We start from the raw sequence: 22,813 nt of genomic DNA, 5'->3' as shown, positions 1-22,813 counted from the left end.
TTTTTTTCGTGTGTCTTCCTTGATTTTTGGAGGATCACCAGACATGAAAAGTGAAAAAAAAATCTGTCAAGTTTGCCTTGAAAATGATAGGAAAAAAACGGACACGGATCACGGACGCAGATGACAATCTTGTGTGCCTCCTCTGTTTTTTCACGGACCCATTGACTTGAATAGAACAGGTCATATTTTTTTCACGGACTGGAAACACGGATCACGGACGCGGATGACAAACGGTGCATTTTCCGAGTTTTCAACTGACCCATTAAAAGTCAATGGGTCCGCAGAAAATCACGGAAAACGGAACAACGGACACGGAACCCAACAACGGTCGTGTGCATGAGGCCTAATTCTGTAGATACAGGTCACGCTCTCACAAGTGGTCCAAAACGGATCCGTTTTGTCCTAATGCATTCTGAATGGAAAAGGATCCGCTCAGAATGCATCAGTTTGGCTCCGTTCTGTCTCCGTCTCCATTTTGGTGTCCGTCTGACGAAACTGATTTTCTATGACCCAATCTGGCACAATAGAAAACGGATCCGTCCTCCATTGACTTTCAATGGTGTTCAAGACGGATCCGTCTTGGCAATGTTAAAGATAATACAAACAGATGCATGCGGTTGTATTATCTGAACGGATCCGTCTGCATGGGCGTCCGCAGGGGGGGGGGCAAGGGGGGGAAAGTGCCCCCCCCTGGCGCCGCAACTAACCCAGTACTATTAAGTAAGAAAGTTACTACTAATTAGTTGCGGGGCGCGGGCGGCCGCCGGCCGGCTAACAACAGCTGACAGCACACTGACTGAGCGCACGCCCGGCCTGAAAGAGTGAGCCGCTCTGAGCTCCGCTGCCTGGCCTGCCTGTCTAGACTCTAGTCTCAGACAGTGGCTGCTGGAGCAGCTGCCGCACAGCACAGGCACTGAACGTGATGTTGCCAGTGAGCTCTGCCCCCAGAGTAGCACCTGCCTGCCTGTCACTGACCCTGAGCCAAGTTCGGTAACGGCTCCAACAAGTTCCAAGTGAAGAAGTTTCCTATTCCAACTGTCCAACAGTCACAGAAGTAGTAAGTTAACATTATTACAGCCTTTATATTGTACAAAGAAAAAGAAAGATAAATCATATTCACAACATAAGTACATCATAACAAGTGGATGGATGATGGATCATCATGATGACAACATGGTGGATGATGGCAGTGTCAGCAGCACATCTCTCCCCTCCCCCCCCAGGTACATTTCTCCCACTCCATCTCATAGGCCAGACCAGTGGCAGACATGGGATCCATGATGATCCCATGTCTGCCACTGGTCTGGCCCATGAGATGGAGTGTGGGAGAAATGTGCCTGGGGGGGGGGGGGGAGAGATGTGCTGCTGACACTGGCCCATGGAGGGGCCCGAGCCTGAGGGGGAGAAATGTGCCATTCTGGGGGGGGGGGAGGGTCACGGGTGGGAAGTGTGCTGCCATGATGGAGAGGGGGAGAAATAATGTGACGTGAAGGGGGTGATGTAAAAAGAAGGGGGTGATGACGGGTCACGTGACATGGAGGGGGAGAAATGTGACATTAAGGCCGGGGCCCGAGGGGGCATCATTGGGGGCACTTTTTACTGGCACATTATTAGGTTGCACTATGGGGTCACTTCTTACTGGCACATTATTGGGGTGCACTATGGGGGCACTTCTTGCCAACACATTATTGGTGGGCACTATAGGGGCATCTACTGAGGGCGAAGCTACAAAGAAGTGGTATGTTATATGGAGGGCTCTGTACAGTAGTATTTTATACTGGGACACATTATGGTGGGTACTATGAAGAAGGGGGAGAGGAATACTATGGGGTCATCTACGGGGGGCACTAAGAAGGGGTATTTTATGCTTGCAAATTATGGGGGACACTGAGGGCATCTACTGGGGCACTATATATGGGGCATTTTATACTGGTACATTATGGGGGCACTAGGAGGAAGGGGGGAGAGGAGCACTATGCAGCATTTACTGGGGGCACTATATAGGGGTATTTTATACTGGTACATTATGGGGGCACTATGGGGACATTAGCTCAACTGGGGGCATTACAAGGGGGTATTTTTGCACTGTCACATTATAAGGAGAATTATTTCTACTGGGGGGGGGGGGCATTATGGTGGGCTTTATTACTCCCCTATGGTATGACCCCCTAGTAGCAGCACCAGCCTCTCCCTGCTCTGCTATCCCTCTGCCCCTTCTCCAAATCCTTATTATGAAATCTTTCTCATTAGGATAAAACCCATCAGCTCCGCCGAGCCCCCGGCCAAAGTGTGGAAGTGGTGGCCGAGATCCCCAAGGGCCAAGCCAAGTAATTGTAAGTTTTCATGTAAAATATATTTATGTTATACACATACAGCATACACTGTGCCCCACAATATACAGTTTCTTCTGTATGAACGTCCACAAATTAAATCTCCAAACTGATTGATGAACCAGATGTGTGGGCCAGCCACGATTAAACCTATTATTGTTTTTATTGATGACAGTACTCCCTGAGTGTTAGGTGTGGGGTGACCAGGCGGTATATGAAGGGGCAATACTGGTATTATATGGACAGCAGATATGGCATCCTCTGGGCAGTACTGTCTATGGTCAATTCATCCTTCACAAGCACCCTGACTGCCACCTGCTTGGCTATCAGTGAGTGACAGTCAGTCAGTGTCACAGTGTGACTACTGAGTCACTCCCTGACCCTGAGTGTTAGGTGTGGGGTGAGTCACTGATAGCCAAGCAGCAGGCAGTGAAGTGCCATGAGAGCCAGGCCAAGCAGGTGGCAGTCAGGGTGCTGGTGAAGGATGACCATAGACAGTACTGCCCAGAGGATGCCATCTCTGCTGTCCATATACCAGGCAGTATTGCCCCTTCAATCATATACCGCCTGCCCGCCTGGTCAGGGTGACCAGGCAGGCAGGCGGTAATACTGGTGGTAGGTCTGGTATTCTGCAGACCATCTGCTTGTAAGTTACATATGACAAAAGCCTGGAAGCGTTCAGGTACAGAACACAACATTTCATTTGTTGGCGACAAAATGCAAATTAACATATTGCTGAATGCTGAGACTATAACAAAGGGGTGCAAAAATAATATAGAATTAATAGACATTCAAGTGAAATAAGAAGAATTGGTCTTTCCTTTTGTGGTGGCTTCCTATTTTAAAGTTTAGTCCCTGTACACAAACGGGGTTCCGTTCCACCCTCTTATATCTGCAGTTAGGCTTCATACACAAGCCTGTTTCAATGTCAATAAAATTATGCCCCCCCCTGGAAAAATTTCTGCAGACGCCCATGTCCGTCTGTGCAGATCCATGACGGATCCACACCAAACACGAGTGTGAAAGTAGCCTTACTGTAAGGGCCAGTTCACACTGAGTTTTTTGGCACTGATTTTGGAGCTTTTCTGCCTCAAAATCTGCTCCAAAACAACTCAAAACCGCCTCCCATTCATTTCAGTGGGAAGCTGCGCTTGCTTTTTTTTTTTTTCAACTGGAAAAAAGAAGCAGTGTGCTCTATTCTGTGGCAGAATGAGCTCTGAATCTCCCATTGACAGAATAGGGAGCAAGAAAAATAACAGCCCTATGTAAGTCCATTTTTTTTTTTTTCGTGTATTTTTTGGTGGGTCAAAAACCTCAAGCTGAAAATTCAGCTTTGTATCGAACCCATTGGTCAAAAGACACATGTAAAAAAAAAAAAAAAAAAGCATCAAAAATGCACAAAAGAACGACATGTGGATTCTGTTCTGATTTTTTTATATATTTTTTTAAGCGTTTTTAGTTTTAAATCAGTCGTGTGAACTGGCCCTTAGGGCTCTTTCACGTGAGTGAATTTTCCACCTGGGTGCAATGCATGAAGCAAACGCGTAGCATTCCTTTCACTGGGTCTGTGCACATGAGTGTCATTTTTCACACATCTTCTCTGCGTTCAGGAAAAATTGTGCGTTTTTTCAAGCAGCTCTGGCTCACTAGAAGTGAATGGGGCTTGTATGGTTTTTTTTCATGTATGTGAAAAACGCATGCTATCCGTATACAATCTGGACGGAAAAAAAACACGCACACTGAATGCGGTCCCAGACAAAACTGATTGAACTTATCTGCAAAACCATCAGTTTTTCCCTGAACAGATACTGACACATTCCGTATCTTTCGTGTGAAAGGGGCCTAAGGGTACCTGCATTTGTGTGTAGAATCCACACTGTGTATCGCAGTTTTAGTGCATTTTTGTGCAGTTTTTTTGCGGTTTTCGTTGTGGATTTTCTGTTTATGTTAACAACCCGATTGAAGTCTATAGGAAAACCCTCTCTACAGGTGGAGAATCGCCGAGGCAGATGTCATGCTGCATAAAAATTTAAATCCTAATTTCTGCACGGAAATAAAAAATAAAAAAAACTGTCCATGAGATTTGGAGGTGACAATGGTTCTTGGTGACTTTCCAATGTTTTCAGGATTATCAGTAAAGCCTCATTTACACGTCTGTGTCCGTGCTCAAATCCGTGAGAAGGTGGTCATTGATGCATCCGTGAAGCTGTCCGTGAAGGATCCGTGTTGTGTCCATGGGTCCGTTTTTTGTCGTCCGTGTGCCATCTGTGTTTCACTGACACTGAACAGCTGAAAAATTATTTTCAAAGCATCTCTGCCTAATGAGCCGTGAAACACGGATGGCATCCGTGGTTTTCACAGACCCACGGACAAAATAGAGCATGAATCCATACTAAAAACACGGACCCACGGACTGTGCTAAAACACTTATGTCTGAATACACACATTAAAATGAATGGGGACGTGTGCTGTTTGTGGAGAACACGTACAGCACGCGTCCGTGAAACACTGACATGTGAATGAGGCTTTACACAATTGTTCTTGAACTATATGCTTCCTTAATTATGTCACCTGAGGTCCAAAGCACATTTTGTGGATATACCCTTTATTTTGGTTGCAAAACTGTTCGAGAGAGGACTTGTCACCACTCCAGATATGTCTCTTTTAGTAATTAATTGAAATAACAGCATTTATACTATATTGTGTCCTTCCTCTATTATTCCTAATGTAAATGTATTAATAAATGTGCAACTAGGTGTTACCAGTTGGGGACGTGTCTCTACACAGTCTGAAGCAGTCCAATCAGTGCCGCCAGTGTCATACCGTACAGGGACACCCCTCCCCCCCCCCCCCCCAAACTGGTTCCATCCAATTGTACACATATTCATGAACTTCTAGTTTGAATAACAGAGGAGCAGCACAACATAGAGTCATAAGAAATGATTGTCCAGAACTATTTTTACATGAGGAGTTACTCAGGATAGGTGACAGACCCTCTTTAGATACCTATGAAGTTCCAATCAAGCCTTGTTGTCCAAATTCCTTCTGAAGCTGGTTTCCTGGTCTGGACAATGCGTTCTCATCAGATTTCCATGAGACAAGCTGATCATAGAAAGCTCCCATTATCAACTGGGCAAGTCCAAAATACTACATTACAAGGTCCCCATTAAAATCAATAGCCATTTATCGATTTCTGACAACACTTGCCTCCAACAGCTCCCCCTCCTCAACACGTCCTTATTAGTAGATAAGAAAACAAATTATATTAAGCAAACTACTCATTCTAAGGATATTTAGATAATTATTACTTCTGCCGCGACTAGAAATGACCATAGACATGAGATAAATGATTAATAAAACCGATTAGCAGTCAGAATAGGCAGCTCTGTGTAGAAGGCAGCTTCTCCAAAGAAGGGTCTTCAGCTCTTGTCTGGGCCGACTCAAGACCATCCTGAATCCAAATCCAAGCCAAAAATGAATGTGGAGCCGCACTCCAACTCATTCAGCAAAGAAGAACGGCTTTCTTCACCTACGGCACTGGAGCAACATTTCAACCCCACAATGGAATCATTCTCAAGCAGCTAGGAGACATTTTTGGCGTTAATTTGCAACCCCCACATATCTTTTTTTACTTTTCCATTGACATCGCTGTTTGAGGGCTTGATTTTTGGGGGATGAGCTGCATAATTACAGGGGATTTCCAGGAATAGAACATTGATGCTCGATCCATATGACTGGTAGGGGTCTGACTCCCATCACACCCTTGTTTGAAGAGGTTGCGGTGCTCCAGCTTCTTCCTAGGTCAGTGACATCATCTTCATCGCTCACATGGCCTGGGGCAACTCAGTCATAGTCAAGCCTGGGCTGGAATGCCAAGCACAGTGGTGTATAACGTACGGAGCTGTACTTGGTAAGCTGGGAGGAGGCCTCTTCAAACGGCCTCCTCCCAAGTGGCAGTGCCAATTGACTGAACCACATCGATCAGATATTGATGACCTATCATGAGGATAGGTCAGCTATATTGTACTCCCATAAAACATCTTTAATATGTTACTTTCACTGTATGGGTCAGTGCAATTACAGTGATATCAAGTCTGTCCTTGTTTTTTTTGCTGTTAGTTTTACTATAACAGCACCTCTCCTGAGAAAAAAATTTTGTGTGTTTTTTCTAATACGTTTATAAAAAAAAAAATATATTAATTTTTTTGCTGTGTACATTTTTAGCCAGTTTAAGACCAGGTCATTTTACCCCATTCACAGCCAGACATTTAAAAAATTTTCAGCACATGTGAGTTCAAAAGTAACAACTTTTTTTAAAAAAAAAATTTAATTTAGTTATTGAGATAATTTTTGCACTTTTTTCCGCAATACTTGGGGCTTTCTTTTTATGTGATTTTTATTTTAGAATGTATTTTTTGTTATGCCAGGAAAATGGCTTTTATTTTACAGTTAAAATACATTTTTTAAATTGCATCCCCTTCCCATTATCGACCGTCAGTTTTGTATAAAAATATATAGGGAAGTTGAACGGCTGGGATTAGAGTTACAGGTTTTCAGTGGTGGGTTCCTGGGGTGATAAAGCTGGTGCGATCAACATGTGGTAACTGTACATCATGGAAGCCTAAAGTGAAGCAGTCCACTCAGGTATGCTGCTCTCACTGAGAGTAATGTCTGCCCAGGGGTAAGAAACCTCCGGCACTCCAGCTGTTGTGAAAATACAACTCCCAGCATGCACACTTACTCTGCTCTTTTCAGAACTCCCATAGAAGTAAATGAAGCATGCTGGGAACTGTAGTTTTACAACATCTGGAGTGCCGAAGCTTGCTAACCCCTGGTCTAGACCCAGTAGTTTTAGATTACTGACCTGGAAAAGCGCTCAGGGCACAGCAGTGATTGCTAGAGAGATGCGTTTGCCTCCAGACGATGACAGAAAGTTTTTCTTTCTTGTGCATTAAAAAGAAAAATGTCAGTCATTGTCCAGCGCCAGGGCAGCGAGTGGCATCAGACTCCTCTTTGGCGCACTGCGGGCTTTACCAGGTCACTACTACAAACCGCTGAAATCACAGGTCTGTCACTGCACTCAGCTGCCCCAGTCAGGGCATTCCTTCAATGCAAGCCAATCTATGACATAGGCCTCATGCACAGGACCGATGTTCTGGTCCGCTTCCGAGCCGCAGTTTTTGCGGCTCGGGTGCGGACCCATTCACTTCAATGGGGCCGCAAAAGATGCGGACGGCACTCCGTTGCTCCGTTCCGTGGCCCAGCAAAAAAAATATAGCATGTCCTATTCTTGTCCGTTTTGCGGACAAGAATAGGCATTTCTACAATGGGCCGCCTGTTCCGTTCCGCAAATTGCGGAAGGCACGCGGACGGCTTCCGTGTTTTGCGGATCCGCAATTTGCGGACCGCCAAAAACGAAACGGCCGTGTGCATGAGGCCATACTGTTACACCATGGGGAATTAACAGGTTAAACTACATGCAGATAGGATCAGGCTGGAAAAGACTGATGCCCCATTCTACAGGTTTTTGTTTCTATTTTTATAGCATTATTTACAGGAGTCAATTTATTATTAATAGAATTTTCCTGGATTAGGACGATATTAGTTTCTTAGGGAGAATGTGCTTTAAAAAAAAATTTTTCCTTTGCAGTCTTGTTAGAGGCCGTATACGCCTTTGCAGACAATTTTTTTACTGTCTAAAAAGGACCTGTCGCTATTCCTGCAATAACCATTTTGGAGCATCTTTTCGTATAACTGTATGTTGTTCGGTTCCTCCGTTATTGCTACTAAAAGTTTAATAACTAATCTGCAACTAGGTTTTGCACAGTCTGCAACAATACAATCAGTGCTGCCAGTACTGGATTGTGCAGGACTCCCCCCCCCCCCCCCCCCCCAACTGGTATCACCCGGGTGAACATTCATTAATAAACTTCTAGCAGCAATAACTGAGGAGCAGAGCAACATAGTTATGTGAAAAGATGCTCCAAAATTCTTACGACATGGGGAATGCAAGTAATTACTAAAACAGACATGTCGGGAGAAGTGACAGGTCCTCTTTAAGGGCGAATGAAAGGATGCATGACCGTAGTCGCAGATTATACAGTGTTTGCTACAAAGGGGCTGTAGGAGATTTTTAATGAATACCTACTACAAGGTTTCTTCATTTTTATTTTTCTATGCATTGAGAGAGTAAAAAATGATTGTGAAGCTGCCCACAGCCTATTTGACTGTGGCCTCCAAATACTCGCACAGTGACTTGTCTTCCGTAGTGGCGTCATGTTTATATACGGTTTTCATGTGAATGGATGACATTATCAGCCTTGCCTTATTGTTCACACCAGGCAGCAGTTTCCCTCAACCAGGAGTCGGGAACAAAAGCCATCTTGGTAATGACTGGAAGATAAATGTAGTTATTACCTGAATCTTGTAGAAATAAATTGTGTGTTGCGCACAGGGAAGGCTAGATCACACGCAGATTCTGGCTCCATATTGTTGGCCCACCAGTCTGAACTGCCCAGTGGATATTTCTCTAGAATGGGAAAATGTGTCCACGTGGCACAGTGTAGTCTCTGTAAATGGGGATTTCTCTTCCCTTTCCAATATAGAAGTTCAATGTGATTGGACATTTTTGGTTGCATCATAGGTGCCTAAGCTAAAGGGCAATTATTCTTAAGTTTAAAATATTACACATCCAGTAGAAAATGCTACAAAAAAAGCAAACTTGGATATTAGTGTTACTTGTCATTTTTGGCATAGAGAAAATATGTATTGTCAGTTTCCCAAAGGATTATTTTTTCTGTTTCATCTTTAGACATTGTATTCCGCTTTTTCTAATTACAACACTGCCCCCTCTGTATATTTCGTGCAGATCTGACACTACCATGAAGTGCGGAAAGTAATTACACAGATACATTTCAAAGCATTGCACATGCATGCAGTAATATGAAACGGAATAGGGAAGGGATTTACAACACTCCAGACGATGAGGGAAATGAATATTTTTTTTCAACAAGCCATATGTTCAGTGTATCTAGAAGTCGGTGCATTTCCCGGACTCTGACTCCAGCAACGCTTTTGGGTACCATGATATTTCAGCTCTGGGACACTTTTCAATTGCATAGACTTCCATAACATACATTTCAGTTGTTTTACAGCTCCCAGTCCTACCTGTACATGGCACTTTAGGGTCTCAACATAATTATGGAAACTGGCTTTTAAAGTACTTGTGGTGTTTCTAAGTGGGCTAAGAGCACTACCTGTAAAATATTAATGAACTGTTCTCACTATATGGTACAAGAAAACTAAATGCAGGGTGGGAATTCGGGTAGTATCACACCATTTTTCACTATCATGAAAAGTGTGGTGGTGAATATACTGTATGCCATAGAGATATATACGGCAAAAACAAAAGACAAAGTTAGTCAGTACGTCCTATAAAATGAAATAAATGTGCAGGTGCATGTCGCTGTGGCTGAAAATACAAAAGTATGCCAAACACAACACAATGCAACAGCACTTTGCAAGTATTCAATTTATACATTGCGTTCACTGTATGAATATGAGGTACTTAGCAAATATATTTTGATCAGAATCATTTGTGCCCATCCACCATGACAAGGTGACCTCTATAAGATGGGACCCAACTTTAGATAGGACCTTTCCTTGTGCTTAAAGGCCTCAAATTAATTCAGGGAAAGTAGGCGCCAGCTATATCCTGCACTAATTAAAAACAGCCTTTGGGAAAGATGGGTGGTTCGGAGTACAATGACCAGAATGGAGACAGCCACCCCACAACTTGCATACTGCAAAAACAAAGCACAAAGTCAACACGAAGGCTGTTTTTAGGAAGTTCATTATATAGATGGAGCCTGCTCAAGCTGAATTCATTTGAGGCCTGTTGACACAAGGAGAGGAGTTCCCATTTAAAAAAAGGCACCCCACTTCTATGGAAGTTTTAGGAACAATCAGGCAAGTGTGTATCCTGGGGGTCGTATGTAGTTTCACCACAACTGGAGTGCTGGAGGATTTGCCCCCAATGTCTTATAGGTGCCCATCCCTCCTTTGGGTCCTGCACCTATCTATAGAACGGAGCACCACACATGCACAGCTGCCCTCAATTTATTCCTACTCCATTCATTCCTATGGGAGCGCCGAAAATAGCCAAGCTCTGGCTCGGCTATTTACGTAAGCGCCATAGAAGTGGATGCAGTGGTGGCCACGCGTGTGCGGTGCGCTTCCCATTCTTTTCAATGGGACTGCCGAAAATAGCCGAGCGCCCCGCTCAGCTGTTTTCGGCGCTCCCATAGAAATGAATGGAGGGCAGCCAGCGTCTGTCAGACATTGGGGGCATATCCTAGCGATATGCCCCCAATGTCTGAGGTGAGACAACCTCTTTCATTTGTACTTGACCACATCCTTTTAGTAACACATAAAATTTTTTGTTTGTTTATAGCACATCCCCTCCTACAACCTACAAAAGACCTTTAAACAAGTGCCAATAGACTCGCTATATCGTTGATTGGTGCTCGTTTGGGGCAGTTTATCTTCCCATGTATAAGGACCCTAAAGTTTTTCCTAGACATTTATTAAATTTGGGCCAAACCCACTGACTTCAGCAGGCATGGCCAATCATTTAGTGTGTATAGGGTTGTACTAAACATTACTATGACAATTTTCTAAATTGACATCAAATGTGGGAGGACTGAAGGGTAAAGGATGTTGGATTTCAACATGCCCAATCCTTTTTTCTCGCAGGCGATAAGCCACCACCATGGGTGTCTGGCAGCAGCTTATTGCCCTCTCCCCAGTAAAAGCACAAAAATGCTCAGCTGAGTGTTCATGTGTATGGAGAGAGTTGGAAGGATGACGACCAACAACTATCTAAGGCCACTGTAAGAGTTACATGAAGCACAGCTTTCTGCTCTAGAGAATTGCAGATGTCATCTGAAAATGCAATGCATAGGCTGCTGTGGGAAACTTATAGCTGACAGGATTTGAACTTTAAAAATTGGGGGATCCAAAAAATGAAGATGAGATTGTACATACTGGACTTCTCCTTAAGAACATTTGTCAGCATGAGAAACCCTATTAAACCATACATACTGCCTGTTAGGGTTGATTGTTTATTCTTATACTTAGTAGGAGCACTGATGGACGGGTCTAACCCCTTGGAGCACTGCCTTTGCCCTTTAGCCACTCTCTTCCTCTCTCTCACTGAGCACCAGTCAGGAGGATAGTGAGGATGTCTGACCCTAAAATATTGTGCGTGCATCGGTGAGAATTAGGCTAGTTTCACACTAGCGGCAGAGGACTCCGGCAGGCTGTTCTGGCGGGTGAACAGCCTGTCGGATCCGTCCTGCCGCTTGTTCACGTGTGTCCCTATAATGGAGGCGAGGGCGGAGTTCCGGGGGCAGCACGGCAGCGCACGCCGAGAGGCAGCAGGACTAAAAGTACTGTCTGCCAGAGTCCCAAGCCGCTAGTGTGAAAGTACCCTTGGCGCCTGTGCAGTAGATCTCATCCATTCGTCCATGCTAATGAGATCCGGACTAATTGATCTCTCGCTGTCACGTGTGAAGGATTTCAGGTCCAGGCAAAAGAAAGGTAAGGATGCCTAGCCCTGACGCTCAATGGGACAGGCTAAGGGTACGGCCACACAATCCGGTTTCTGCATGCAGTTTTGGAAGCCAAAACCAGGAGTGGATTGTAAAAAGATGAGAAGTAAAATCTATCCTGTATACTTTCTCTATTTTGAATTCACTCCTGATTTTGGCTTCCAAAATTGCATCAGGAAACCTGCCCGTGTGGCCGTACCCTAAGGGGGAAAGGTGGTGGTGAAGTGGTGCTCCAAGGTGCTAGCCCGCCCCTTCGTGATTCAGCCTAGATAGCATAAGAATAAAATTGCAAATAAAAAAAAAAAAATGGTGCAAAAGATTACTACAAGGCAGGGGTTATTTTGCTAAGCATGATCAACATGATCCCTGGTTTAATAGGGTTGATCATACTGATAGACTAATGGAATTCTCATATCTACCCTACTGTTCATTAAAGGCAATGGACACCTTTAAATACATTTTTATTATTGTACTTTTTGTGGTGTAAAAAAAAAACTTTTTTAGTTGGCCTTTGGCCTCATGCACAGACCGTAGTTGTGGTCCGCATCCGAGCTGCAGTTTTTGCGGCTCGAATGCGGACCCATTCACTTCAATGGGGCCTCAAAAGATGCGGACAGCACTCCGTGTGCTATCCGCATCCTTTGCTCCGTTCCGTGGCCCCGCAAAAAAAATATAGCATGTCCTATTCTTGTCCGTTTTAAGCGGATCCGGGGTTTGCGGACCGCAGAAAAACGGCACGGTCGTGTGCATCAGGCCTTTATTAAACAATTTGCTCTCTTATTCCTCTGCAGTCTGCATGTATGGTCATACATATTATGCTGTTCTGTCCTGATCAGAAGTCCATCAGATGAGATCTCTGATGGCTCAGTCTCTAGTCCCTCTCTCTCTTCTCCAGAACAATCTTCTAAGCCAGGGATCAGCAACCTTCGGCACCCGAACTGCTGTGAAACTACAACTCCCAGCATGCAAAAATGCTAGGCAGTTTTTCTATAAAAGAGAATTAAGCATTCTGGGAGTTGTATTTTTAGAACACCTGGAGTGCCGGAGGTTGCTGATCCCTGTTCTAAGCTGATTTATGACCAAATCAAATTTCAAGTTTGACTTGATCATAAATCAGCTACGATTCCTCAGAAGAGGAGAGGGAGGGGTTGCAGAACAAGCCATCAGAGAGCTTATCTATGATGGATTGCACTTTGAACAGGATAGAGCAGTCTGCAATTCATATGAAAACTTGAAGGCTGCAGAAGAAAAACAGAGCAAAATTGTTAATGAAGACCCATTAAAATTTTTTCTTTTATACCAAATTAAAGGGGTTGGTGCATCTCACACATTAATGGCTATCAATGTCAGATAGCTGTGGGTCCCACCTCTGTCTTACCTGCTTATCTGTACACAGAGGTGATACCATTACAGGCAGGATTAGGCTACTTTCACACTAGCGTTCGGGTGTCCGCTTGTGAGCTCCGTTTGAAGGGGCTCACAAGCGGCCCCGAATGCATCCGTACTGCCCTAATGCATTCTGAGTGGACGCGGATCCGCTCAGAATGCATCAGTCTGGCAGCGTTCAGCCTCCGCTCCGCTCAGCAAGCGGACAACTGAACGCTGCTTGCAGCGTTCGGGTGTCCGCCTGGCCATGCGGAGGCAAGCGGATCCGTCCAGACTTACAATGTAAGTCAATAGGGACGGATCCGTTTGAAGATGACACAATATGGTTCAATCTTCAAACGGATCCGTCCCCCATTGACTTTCAATGTAAAGTCTGGACGGATCCGTTCAGGCTACTTTCACACTTAGAATTTTTTTTCAACTATAATGCAGACGGATCCGTTCTGAACGGATCCAAACGTCTGCATTATAGGAGCGGATCCGTCTGAGCAGACATCAGACGGACCCGCTCTGAACGCAGGTGTGAAAGTAGCCTAAGAATAACAGGTAACTGCAGTAAAGTGATCTGTACAGACCAAGAACTGGTACCTATTATTAGGCTAAGGAGACAGTGCGAAACCTGCAGGATTTTATGTTTTTTATTTAAATATAGATAGTAACATGGATAATGAAAAATTAAATTACCAAAAATTCTTTAACTCCTTCCCAACACATGACGTACTATTGCATCATGGAAGCCACTGCGTTCCCGCAATTTGACGTAATAGTACGTCATGGTGATCGGGTGGGCACCGGAGCGGTGCGCGCGCGATCACGCAGGGGCCCGGCAGTACCTGGTAGCCGTGCCCCTGCTGTATCCGTGTATCCCTGCTGTAAAAGCCAATGCCAGCGGATTAACCCCTGCTATGCCACGGTCCGCCCTGACCGCGACATAGAAGGGGTTTGTGTCGGATGAAGGAGCACATCGAGTCCCTGCACTACTGTGGCGGGGAATCGATGTGTCAGAATGCAGCCCGATGCCGTGCAGAGGCTGCCCAATGCCTTGCATGGCATCGGGACCTGCCTTCTACGGGTGCCAAGGAAATCCAACCTCAGGCTGGGTCTCCTAGGCAACCTGTTTGTGTACTACTCAATGTAGTACACGAACAGGCAATGCATTACAATACAGATGTATTGTAATGCATTGCAGCGGGGATCAGACCCCCAAAAGTGAACATCAGAAATAAAGTAAAGGAAAAAAAGTTTTTAAAAAAAGTGTTTTTAATAAAATTTAATAAAGTAATAAAATTAATAAAGTAAAAAAATATAAATAAACGCCCCTTTCCCCTTATTTTATAATAAAAGACAGAAAGAAAAAAAACCACACACCTATTAGGTATCGCCGCGTCCGTAATGACCGGCTATATAAATATATCACATGATCCACCCTGTCCGATAAACACCCAAAAAATTAAAAACGGTGTAAAAAAAAAGCAATTTTTGTCACCTTACACCACAAAAAGTGCAACACCAAGCAATCAAAAAGGTGTATTTCCCACAAAATGGTACCAATAAAACCGTCACCTCATCCCGCAAAAAATGAGCCCCTACCTAAGATAATCGCCCAAAAAATAAAAATAAATATAGCTCTCAGAACATGGAGACACTAAAACATAATTTTTTTGTTTCAAAACTGCTAATATTGTGCTAAAGTGAAATACATAAAAAAATATATACATGTTGGGTATCGCCATGTCCATAACAACCAACTCTTTAAAAATATCACATGACCTAACACCTCAGATGAACACCGTAAAAAAAAAAAAAAAAGTGTAAAAAAAAAGCAATTTTTGGCACACTACATCACAAAAATTGCAACAGCAAGTGATCAAAAAGGCGTATGCCCCCCAAAATAGTACTAATCAAACCGCCACCGCGTCCCGCAAAAAATTAGACCCTACCTAAGAGAATCGGTCAAAAAATAAAAAAGCTATCACTCTCAGACAATGGAGACACTAAAATATGATTATTTTTTGCTTCAAAACTGCTATTATTGTGCTAAAGTGAAATAAATAAAAATAAAGCATAAATATTAGGTATCGCCACGTCCGTAACAACCAGCTCTATAAAAATATCACATGACCTAACCCTTCAGGTGAACACTGTAAAAAAATAAAAAATAAAAAAATAATACTGTGTAAAAAAAAATAATTTCATTTTTGTCACCTTACATCACAAAAATTGCAACACCTAGTGATCAAAAAGGCATATACACCACAAAATCGTACCAATCAAACCGTCACCTCATCCCGCAAAAAAATGAGGCCTTACCTAAGACAATTGGTAAAAAAATTAAAAAGCTATGGCTCTCAGACTATGGATAGTTGGATACACTAAAATATCATTATTTCGGTATCAAAAATGCTATTATTGTATAAAACTTAAATAAGAAAAAGTAGACATATTAGGTATTGCCATGTCCGTAACGATCTGCTCTAAAAAAAAAAAGTCACATGACCTAATCCCTCAGGTAAACGTTGTAAAAATAAATAAATAAAAGCTGCGCCAAAACAACCAATTTTTTGGTCACCTTGCCTCATAAAGTGTAATAATGAATGATCAAAAAATCATATGTATCCAAAAATGGTAGCAATAAAAACATCAACTCTTCCTGCAAAAAACGATCCCCTGCAGAAGACAATCGGCAAAAAAATAAAAAAAAATAGGGCATTCAGAAAATGGAGATAGAAAAACCTAATTTTTGTTTTCAAAAATGCTTTATTATGTAAAACTGAAACAAACATAGAAAGTAGACATATTTGATATCATTGCGTCCATAACAACCTGCTCTATAAAAATAGCGCATGATCTAATATGTCAGATGGATGTCAAGTGATATGCCAGTCACTGTCACAAGGACCTATTAGATAATGTATTCTAAGAGGAAACTGGGGGCTGGATCCTTAATGAGCTCCTTGTAAAGATTGCTTTACTTGCTTGTTTAGTTTTCCAAATAGCACAATCTTGGCTATAAGGCATTGTGTAGCACTGGAAATGCTGTCAGTCCTATTAAACACCATGAAAAATGTTATTTGCTAGAGGATTACATGGGTTGTGAAACAAGAGCACGAGCATGATTTCTATCTCCTAAGTAAATGTGAAGCATCCATCATGACTGGGCCTATTCCTCATATATCTACTATATCAAATATATATTTGGGGTTCATTTGCATGTAGTGCACTAGACTTAGGCTACTTTCACACTTAGGTTTTGGGCGAATCCGTCATGGATCTGCAAAAATTGATCCGTTACAATAATACAACCGCATGCATCCGTCATGAATGGATCCGTTTGTATTATCTGTAACATAGCCTAGATGGATCCGTCATGAACTCTACTGAAAGTCAATGGGAGACGGATCTGTTTTCTATTGTGCCAGATTGTATCAGAGAAAACTCTGTTTCGTCAAGTGGACAGCAACACGCTGCAGGCAGTGTTTTGGTGTCTGCCTCCAGAGCGAATGGAGACTGAAAGGAGGCAAACTGATGCATTCTGAGCGGATCCTTTTCCATTCAGAATGCATTAGGGCAAAACTGATCGGTTTTGGACCGCTTGTGAGAGCCCTGAACGGATCTCACAAATGGAAAGCCAAAACGCTGGTGTCAAAGTAGCCTTAGGGCTCATGCACATGACAGTATGGCTTTTTCAGTGTTTTGCGGTCCATTTTTTACGGATCCGTTGTGTTTCCGTTTCCTTTCAGTTTTTACGGTCCATTTTTCCGTATGCCATATACAGTATACAGTAATTACATAGAAAAAATTGGGGTGGGCATAACATTTTCAATACATGGTTCAGCAAAAACGGAACGGATACGCAAGACATACAGATGCATTTCCGTATGTGTTCCGTTTTATTTGCGGACCCATTGACTTGAGTGGAGCCAAGCACCGTGATTTGCGGACAAGAATAGGACATGTTCTATCTTTTCACGATACGGAAATACTGAAACGGAATGCACACGGAGACACTTCAGTATTTTTTGCTGAACCATTGAAATGAATGGTTCAGTATATGTTCCGCATACTGAACTCAAAAAACGTCCAGTATACTGAACGCAAAATACTGTTGTGTGCATGAGCCCTTAATCAGATGCGGCACTGGTATAAAATGCACCAAATCTATTAAGAGGTGCATTTGGAGATGTTCATGTACCAGAAACTGAAAAGTGTCATTTACACTGGTAAATAATGTAAATTAAATTTGTCAGGCCATATAGCACTGCCCCTCCTGTCTACACCAAGTTTCACATTTTTGCACAGGAACACAAAACTTTGCAACCTTTCTATACCAATAAACTGCCGTAAAAGTTTTTATAGAGCACTCTAATTGAGTTGAGACAGAGCATGGGCTAAAAAAAACTAAATAACAAACTATTATTGAAAAAGAAGGGAATAACAAAATAGGGACACAGTAAACGGATAACAAAAATATCACTAGCAATAACCTCAGGGATCAAAATCATCTGATGTGAAGGACATGTAACATAATAAAATGAATCTGTAATCTATCTCCTGCAGTCTGTCTGCCTGACACTTCATCAATAGGTTATGTATTAATTTGTTATATATTTGTTGTGTTTACCCTGATCCACAGTTATCACATGCATAACTTATGTTCTAGCCTTAGTCTCTGTTCACCCAAGTAAGTAAACCTGGCGGCAAAAGCAAAGCACAGAAAATAAAGTTCAAGAAGCTCATTCCACATAATTGGAAGCTGCACCAGAAACCGGAGTAGCTATGAAACCAGATTTAAACCAGCATTATCGGTCACTCGTCCCTATACTAAGGAGGATATCATGTAATAGCAGCGGTCTCCGCCTCTAGCGAGCAGGCGATTGACGGGAGGAAACGCTTCCCTCCCAACAATCATCTGCTCTATCTGCCTGTGTAAGGCTATATGCACATGACCATGCCGTTTTTTGTGGTCCACAAACAGCGGATTCGCAAAACCGGAAGCCGCCTTCCGCAATTTGCTGAACGGGCGGCCCATTGTAGACATGCCTTTTCTTGTCCGCAAAACTGACAATAATAGGACATGCTATATTTTTTGTGCGAGCCTCGGAACGGAGCAACAAATGCGGACAGCACATGGAGTGCTGTCAGCATCTTTTGCGGCCCCATTGAAGTAAATGTGTCCGCACCCGAGCCGCAAAAACTGCGGCTCGGATGCGGACCCGAATAACGGTCGTGTGCATGAAGCCTCAGGCTGAGTTCACACATCAGTTATTTGATCAGTTATTTCGATCAGTGATTGTAAACCAAAAACAGGTACGGGTCAGAACAGGAGCAGATCTTTCCATTATACCTCATGTCTGAGCAGGCTTCACTACTGGTTTTGGCTCACAATAACTTTTGGAAATAACTGACCAAATAGCTGAAGTGTGAATGTGGCCTAATAGGGCCTTAAAACTGTCCTTGCTGACCCGAATAGCTGTAATATCCCTAATTCCCTGCTGTGTTTTCATCTGTAAAATGGCGGACATCATTTTGACTGATTTGTCTGAATCGAATCTCAAAATATTCAGACTCAACGGCACCCTAAAGTTTTGCTCTACTTATCGCAATTTCATTATCCATACTTTGAAAATAAACCTGAAGAAACATTTTGAACACCTATCATCAGTGGAGCACACCATCTTCTAAGGGTCTGTTTTACACTCGCACTCTATTCAACTCTGTGGGACTTCCAGAACCAGCCAAATACACTGCTCAAAAAAATAAAGGGAACACAAAAATAACACATCCTAGATCTGAATTAATTAAATATTCTTCTGAAATACTTTGTTCTTTACATAGTTGAATGTGCTGACAACAAAATCACACAAAAATTTAAAAATGGAAATCAAATTTTTTAACCCATGGAGGTCTGGATTTGGAGTCACACTCAAAATTAAAGTGGAAAAACACACTACAGGCTGATCCAACTTTGATGTAATGTCCTTAAAACAAGTCAAAATGAGGCTCAGTAGTGTGTGTGGCCTCCACGTGCCTGTATGACCTCCCTACAATGCCTGTGCATGCTCCTGATGAGGTGGCGGACGGTCTCCTGAGGGATCTCCTCCCAGACCTGGACTAAAGCATCTGCCAACTCCTGGACAGTCTGTGGTGCAACGTGACGTTGGTGGATAGAGCGAGACATGATGTCCCAGATGTGCTCAATTGGATTCAGGTCTGGGGAACGGGCGGGCCAGTCCATAGCATCAATGCCTTCGTCTTGCAGGAACTGCTGACACACTCCAGCCACATGAGGTCTAGCATTGTCTTGCATTAGGAGGAACCCAGGGCCAACCGCACCAGCATATGGTCTCACAAGGGGTCTGAGGATCTCATCTCGGTACCTAATGGCAGTCAGGCTACCTCTGGCGAGCACATGGAGGGCTGTGCAGCCCTCCAAAGAAATGCCACCACCCACCATTAATGACCCAATGCCAAACCGGTCATGCTGGAGGATGTTGCAGGCAGCAGAACGTTCTCCACGGCGTCTCCAGACTCCGTCACGTCTGTCACATGTGCTCAGTGTGAACCTGCTTTCATCTGTGAAGAGCACAGGGTGCCAGTGGCGAATTTGCCAATCTTGGTGTTCTCTGGCAAATGCCAAACGTCCTGCACGGTGTTGGGCTGTAAGCACAACCCCCACCTGTGGACGTTGGGCCCTCATATCACCCTCATGGAGTCTGTTTCTGACCGTTTGAGCAGACACATGCACATTTGTGGCCTGCTGGAGGTCATTTTGCAGGGCTCTGGCAGTGCTCCTCCTGTTCCTCCTTGCACAAAGGCAGAGGTAGCGGTCCTGCTGCTGGGTTGTTGCCCTCCTACGGCCTCCTCCACGTCTCCTGATGTACTGGCCTGTCTCCTGGTAGCGCCTCCATGCTCTGGACACTACGCTGACAGACACAGCAAACCTTCTTGCCACAGCTCGCATTGATGTGCCATCCTGGATAAGCTGCACTACCTAAGCCACTTGTGTGGGTTGTAGACTCCGTCTCATGCTACCACTAGAGTGAAAGCACCGCCAGCATTCAAAAGTGACCAAAACATCAGCCAGGAAGCATAGGAACTGAGAAGTGGTCTGTAGTCACCACCTGCAGAACCACTCCTTTATTGGGGATGTCTTGCTAATTGCCTATAATTTCCACCTGTTGTCTATCCCATTTGCACAACAGCATGTGAAATTGATTGTCACTCAGTGTTGCTTCCTAAGTGGACAGTTTGATTTCACAGAAGTGTGATTGACTTGGAGTTACATTGTGTTGTTTAAGTGTTCCCTTTATTTTTTTGAGCAGTGTATATGCCTGCATCCACCTGAAAAAAAAAAAAAAAGTCAAATCATGGCCACTAGGGGTCTCCGTTCCACCTACGGTAAGTTGCAGGCAAGATCAGTCCCTGGTAACAGACTCAGAAGACTGGTTAGAGGAAATGGGGACATGTCAAACCTAGCTGAGATTGTGAGCTTGAGCTCTCTGCCTTTTTTGTAGGCATGATTTATCCCTCCTTATCAGCTTTCTGAGCTCATTAAAAGAAAGCAAACATAGTGGGAAGTGAGGTCACTGCATACAGTATTGGCAGAAAGGAGACACCCGCTGCTTCTGAGAAAAATGCATCTAGCTGTGCAGCTGAAACAGTGAATACTATGGCTGAAAAAAAACATTAAGAAGCCCAAACATAGTTGTTCCTTCACAGTTATGATTTTACAAAGAAGCACAGCCATTATGCAAACTTTTTTAGAAAAATCAGGTACGCTTTAAAACTGTGGCAGTTAGGGTACGGCTACACGACAACATTTGCTCAACATTTTTGTAATGGTCGTCTGTGGTGTCGCACAAAAATCCAACTTGGATGCAGCATGTGCGACACTATAGACTATCATTACAAAAAATGTAGTGCGACATTACTGCGACAAATGTCGTCGTGTAGCCGTACCCTTACAGGGAAAGAGCTACAACAGAAAGGATACGCCACCTGAGAGAGGACACACCCCCTGCGCTGCCAGCCTGAAATAAATCTAACCTCTTTACATCAATCATGGCATAACCCCTTTAATGAGATTGAGGTTAACATCTGAACTGTCACCATGAACAAGTAAATGTCTTCATATTGCCGTTCCATAGTACTACAGCCTGGCACTTCCATATCTCACAGTCACTGGTCCCAAGGAAACTCCTCTTATTTGTATCAGTTTTCTAGAATTATTGGCTGACTGTAGATGTGTGTACTGCATTAGCCGTTTCCTCCTTATTAGCAGTAAAAGCTGCTCCTATAATGACATTATCAGATCAGCTCATGGTAAAGGAGGAAGTTGAATTATTTGTGAAATCAAGAGTTTTGCTGTTATTTTCTAATAGTTTGGAAACCTGCATTAAATATTAAATCTACACCAATAAAAAAAAAAATGGATTAACCATTCAAATACCACATTGTGGTTACTTCCCTATGTTGCCTCCTCTTATAAATGACTGGATCTTAGAACATGGTTTAATTTGCTACAGTCCAAGTCGCTGCTGTTGGCTGCGTATAGACGGACGCACTGGGCACGTTGATTGAAAGTCATGTACAGAAAGGCTTTTTCCCGGTGCCCATGCTTTTTGCCTCGACAGGTGACTTCATGAAATGTCCTTATCTTGTTTATGTGATGTTTTCTGTGTTGGCTTTCTATGGACATTTGCCAGTGTGTCGGGACTACTTTATGCCGGAGAGGCCAGCACACCGTGTGGTTGCCATTCTGCTGCTTCTTACTTGTTCTTTATTCCTTTTTTAACTCATTGTAGGTGGTTAATATTGCTTGGATTAGTAATACACAATGTTTGTGTAGATGTTAGTGTGTCCTCTTATGGCTGAGGGAAATATTTAGAAAATGTGAGGCTCTTATACAAGGAGACGTGTTGTCCTATACGTATCCTATAAAGTGACCTTTACCAGTTTAAAAGGAGACAGATGAGGAGAAAAATCTTTTCGTAGATGAAGCCCCTCGGAGTAAGGAAAAAATAATCATGTCGCTGATGCTTGTGAATTGAAGGCTGCCTCCATGATCCGTGTGCTTTTACCTCTCCTCTATCTTTCAATCTCCTCCTCTAACACTTTTTATGTTTCTGCACTACACCCACCACTCACTGCTGGATCTCCATCTCCTCTGCCCGTCAGTTCTTGGGTTGTCCAGCAGTTCTCAGCCCTTCATTTGTCTCTTACCCAGTGGCACTTTGTTTTTCTGCTCCACACATCCAGTGTGTATCCCTGGCATTATCCGTTCTCCATCCCATCCTTGCCTCCCCCTCTCTCTGTCACACTGCCACTCAATCTGTCTCCGTCTCATTATTACAGCAGCACGGTGGCTCTGGAACACTCTGGGAGAATGTGTTAGATCAGCTAATATGTAACCCAAGGTTTGAACCAGAATCCCACTCCGTTCATCCCCTTGCTTTCATTTTCTCTCTCCCCTTGCTTGCACCTTGG

At 43.5% G+C, this 22,813-nt stretch overlaps 1 protein-coding gene across 4 annotated transcripts in view; it reads left to right on the top strand.

Annotated features, from left to right (window-relative positions):
• DGKA (diacylglycerol kinase alpha) overlaps nucleotides 1–22,813 on the top strand; it is a 209,628-nt gene that overhangs the window by 105,189 nt on the left and 81,626 nt on the right. Inside the window, exon 1 of one of the 4 annotated variants that reach the window (XM_040425595.1) lies at nucleotides 22,530–22,743. The exons of the other annotated variants lie outside the window; for them this stretch is intronic. The gene's annotated coding sequence lies outside the window, so the exon portion shown is untranslated. Of the gene's footprint in view, nucleotides 1–22,529; nucleotides 22,744–22,813 lie in introns of those variants that run through there. 4 annotated transcript variants of the gene reach the window in all.

This window comes from Bufo bufo, chromosome 3 (genome assembly GCF_905171765.1).
Source record: "Bufo bufo chromosome 3, aBufBuf1.1, whole genome shotgun sequence".
NCBI classification, from domain to species: domain Eukaryota; kingdom Metazoa; phylum Chordata; class Amphibia; order Anura; family Bufonidae; genus Bufo; species Bufo bufo.
The sequence above is the reverse complement of the archived record's forward strand: the minus strand, read 5'-3'. Positions and strand labels throughout refer to the sequence as shown.